The following is a 4,759-nucleotide window of genomic DNA, read 5'->3' as shown; positions in this document are numbered from 1 at the left end:
ATGAAGTAGCCATTGAAGTCTGTTTCGAAGTTTGGAGACTTGATATTCTGTATGTTTTTATGCATGATTTAAGGATATGTTTGGAGAGATCCAATGACTTTTTATTTTATTTTTATAAACATGTATTAATACTTCTGTTGATGTTGATTTATTATGATCATGTATGTAGGTCTGGAGAGTATGATATATTGAGTATTCGTGTTGATTGTTTAATTATCAGGTGCCACAAATTATATTTGTGTTGATTATGTGTGTTTATTAGGAAAAAAAATTGGTATACTGATTAGTGTACCCATTTTTTAGTAGTAAAAAAAAAGGGAAAAATATAAAAAAGCCTCCCAAACTACAAGCCGTTTTTGATTTAGCCCCCTAATGTTTCAAAAGTGATAAAGTAGCCCCCCAAACTACCAAATTATTGCATTTTGGCCACTCCGTTAGTCAAAACTGTCAGTTTGGACGGAAACTGCAAAACGACGTCGTTTTGTTGGGGGGCTACTTTATCACTTTCTGAACATTAGGAGGCTAAAATGAAAACGGCTGGTAGTTTGGGGGGACTTTTTTATATTTTTTATATTTTTTCCAATTTTTTTTTTTTTTTTTTCATAAAAGGACATTGTAGTAACTTATCCATAACAAAATGACGTCGTTTTGCAGTTTCCGTCCAAACTGATGGTTTTGACTAACAGAGTGGCCAAAATGCAATAGTTTGGTAGTTTCGGGAGCTACTTTATCACTTTTGGAACATTAGGAGGCTAAATCGAAAACGGCTGGTAGTTTGGGAGGCTTTTTTATATTTTTCCCAAAAAAAATTAATGTCATTTATCACTTTAAAACTCCTCAATTGTTATTTAATTTTTCACTCAAAAGGTATAATTTTGAATGCTTTGTGTTAGTTCTTGTATTGGCTTAATTCAGTTCCAAAATGCAGAAGCTACTGTTTACGGGCTCAAACACTGATATAAAATACTCAGAATCCAATCTGCACCGTTCATAATGTAGATTCATGTATCATGAACGTCCCTGCAAAATTTTAGCTCAATCGGACCACAAATGCCAATCAATCGATCAAGACTGGACAGCATTTTCAGAATGCTGTTTTTCCCCACTGCAGGCCATGTCCGGACACGGTGATAGGCTGTCCGGACAGGCTTTCTAGAAACTCTATTTTTGCCCACAAGGCCCTGTCCGGACAGCCCATTAACCTGTCCGGATACCCCGTACCTATTATGCCCAAAAACGTGTTTTTAGTGGGCCCAGGTCTAGGGTTTGATGTACTGATATATATACATCATTATAGAAAAGGCACGAATTTTTACCCTCAGAGAGTTCGTCGGAGGCTGTGCTAAGAGAGATCTTATGTGGTGAGCGTTAAATTGAATCTCTTAGAGTTTTAGTTATTCTTTTGATAAATCTATAGTTGAGAAGTCTATCGGAAGGGTCCGGTAAAGGAGAATCACGTTGAAGAAGATTGTGAGTAAGGAGACGAGTTGTAGGCTTGTCAATCTTACAGAGCCATGGTCTTGCAAAGGGTTGTAAGTGTTCCTAGTGTCTATAATCTCTAGATAATCTTTTGATAGTGATTTCCTGGGTTTGGCTGTCCCGAAGAGGTTTTATTTTTAGATCGGTTTCTAAAAGGTTTCCTCTTTGTAACCAAAATATCTGTGTCCTCTTTGTAACCAAAATATCTGTGTCTACCTCTTTATTGCTTTATATATTTTGGGTGATTGAATTGTTTATTGCTTCATAGTATTAATTCCGCATAAATTGTAATAAATAAGTTTTTGGAGTCGGCATAGCGTTTTTCAATTGGTATCAGAGCGGGTTCACTTTGTTTGGCTTAAATCCCTGAGTGAGATCTTTGACTCCTTTTTATTATGAATACATCTCAGTCGAACTCTTTTAGTTTTGATGATCTTAATGATGTGTACCAGATTATATCTGATGAGTATAGTCAACTGTCCTACAAATACAAAAAGATTTGTAAAAATTTTAAAACTGTAGAACAGAAAAAAGAATCCTTGATGATCAAATTGTCTGAATCACATGCCTTAATTGATTCTTTAAATTCTGAGATGTCTATGCTTGTTAAAAAGAATACATCACTTGAGAATGATTTGAAAGTTTCTAAAGAGCTCTCACAAAAATCCTCTAGTGATAATCAGAAAAACTTTTTCTGTGTTGATAACAAGCATGGTATGATTGTTGATAATGTTGGTACCTCTACTTCACATGCTTCTAAATCTGAAAGATAGACCTTGTTTGTTAAGCCTGTGAATGTTAAAGAAGTCAAGGCTAATATAGTCTCTTTGGATAAGGGCAAAACTTTGTATTTAAATAATTGTGTGAAGCCCAAATCCAAGACTTCTTCTAAGAAACAAATTCTAGTTAAGTTTGTTCCTACATGCCACCATTGTGGGATTATTAGTCATATCAGACCAAATTGTTTTCAGTTTAAATCCCAAAGACTTTGGAAAAACTCGACTGCCCCTAAGAAAGAAAAATGTGATATAAAGTCGTGTTTGTCTAGATCAAAGTCTAAATATATCCCTCCTCATAAAAGACAACCTTCTCAAAGGTTTGTTCCCACATGTCATCATTGTGGCAAAGTTGGTCATATTCAACGAAATTGTTTTAAATTTAGACTCCATATGTGTCATAAATCTGGTCCTAAGATTATACATGAGTGGGTTAGGAATGATGATACCATTCACCCATTGAGGGGGATTGGTAGTGATCTCACCTAAAGTTAGGTGAGTCAATAACATGCCTAGAATTGATTGTTTTGCTTATTTTTGAATATCTTAGAGCGTGTTATTTTTCTTTGCTTTGCATTTTTTTTTTTTGTTCTTGCTTTCTTGTTTATGCATTGCATTGTTTTTGTTGTTACACTTTTTGTATGAAGAGTATATACATGGTTGTTTTGAGATTCTTGTTTTGAGGCATATTCATAAAGGATTTTTCAAGAAATTCATATATCATGATCTTTGAAAGGTTTATAGATGAGATGTTGTGTGCGGACCACCAAGATTTTTGTCTACTTGCTAATCAAATGTTCATGAATATGTAATGTCTTGTGAAGACCTAGAAGTAGTTATTAAACCAAATCATTATTTTGTAGTGGGACCTATAAGATGTGATGAAAGTTTAATGCTAAAGGACATTCATGTATTGCCTGTTGTAGTCTCAATTCAAGCATGTTGTTGTTTTTTCTTTATGCATTGCATTTTTGTTTGGTTTGCATTTGTTTTCGTTTGTGTGCATTTATTTTGTGAAATATTTCGAAAAGACAAAAATATGTTACTTTGATTTTTTTTTTTTTTTTTTTTTTTGTCTTATGCACCTAGATAATCCATTAATTTCTCATGTTTCTTTCATGGATGTAATTCCTTATATTTTGGAATGTTCTTAATATGCATGAGATGAAAATTTGTGTCAATGAACTTCTTTTTGTGGTTACCTAAAGCCTAAGCTTATGTGGTAGCCTAAGCTTATGTGGTACATTTTGCCTATGCTTTATATCTTGTGCACATTTAAGCTTAAATTGAGGTTTTGTTTTACTTTATTTGTGAGGTTTGTTAGGTAACCATATGAGGTTTTTGACTAGTCATATTTTTCAAATTGACCATATGCTAGTTGAACCTAGGGCTTAAAAATTTCTGCTTTCTCTTTTGTGATAAGCACCAAAAGTTTAAGGACATTTTCTCAAAGAGAAAAATAAACAAAATAGTGAAACAAAGAAAATCAAAAGCTCATATTCCAAAAGGAATTTATTTCACTCTGTCAAACTTGTAAAAAATGTTTTACAAAGAGAAATGTATAGGATGAGAGTGGCTAGGCCCTAGTATGATAAGGTTTGGGTTTTAATTTGATATACTTGTCAAAACCTCATGGTGGTGAAACTTTCTCCTCATTTTGTAAGTTGAAAATTTTTCTCTTTGGATGGCTTACACACACACCACACAAGCATGGGTTGAATGAAACATTTTTCTTTGCCTGGGTTAAGCAATATGAGTTTCTTGCCATTTTTAGTCTCATGTATATTTTGCATATTTGGAGCATGTTTGGGATATTCATTATGCAATACATGAATCATTGATGTGTATATCATGTGTATTCATTTGACTTTTGAGGGGGATAAACATGTTTTGCATTTCTAGTTTCTTATTGTTAATTGAGTCATACATTGAGGGAGAGTTTTGCTGATATTTCTTCATGATCTTACATTACTTCATGCATGTTCTGTTATCTGTGATCATGAGTTTTATTTATGTATTCCTGCTTCATATATGCCTTGATGTATTTTGTGAAGTGTTTTAGGAAACATGAAGACCTTTTGTCATTTTATGACAAAAATGGGGAGTAAATATGGGAAGATGATGGGATTGGCTCAACATTTTGGTTTTGTCACCGAATTGCCAAAGGGGAAGTTTGTTAGTTCTTGTGTTGGCTTAATTCAGTTCCAAAATGCAGAGGCTACTATTTATGGGCTCAAACACTGATATAGAATGCTCATAATCCAATCTCCACCGTTCATAATGTAGATTCATGTATCATGAACGTCCCTGCAAAACTTTAGCTCAATCAGACCACAAATGCCCATCGATCGGAGCTGTTGATCAAGACTAGATAACATTTCCAAAATGCTATTTTTCCCCACTGCAGGCCATGTCCGGACACGGTGCTAGGCTGTCCGGACAGGCTTTCCAGAAACTCTATTTTTGCTCCACAAGGCCCTGTCCAGACAACCCATTAACCTGTC

Source organism: Corylus avellana, chromosome ca6, assembly GCF_901000735.1.
Source record: "Corylus avellana chromosome ca6, CavTom2PMs-1.0".
Lineage (NCBI taxonomy): Eukaryota > Viridiplantae > Streptophyta > Magnoliopsida > Fagales > Betulaceae > Corylus > Corylus avellana.
The sequence above is the reverse complement of the archived record's forward strand: the minus strand, read 5'-3'. Positions refer to the sequence as shown.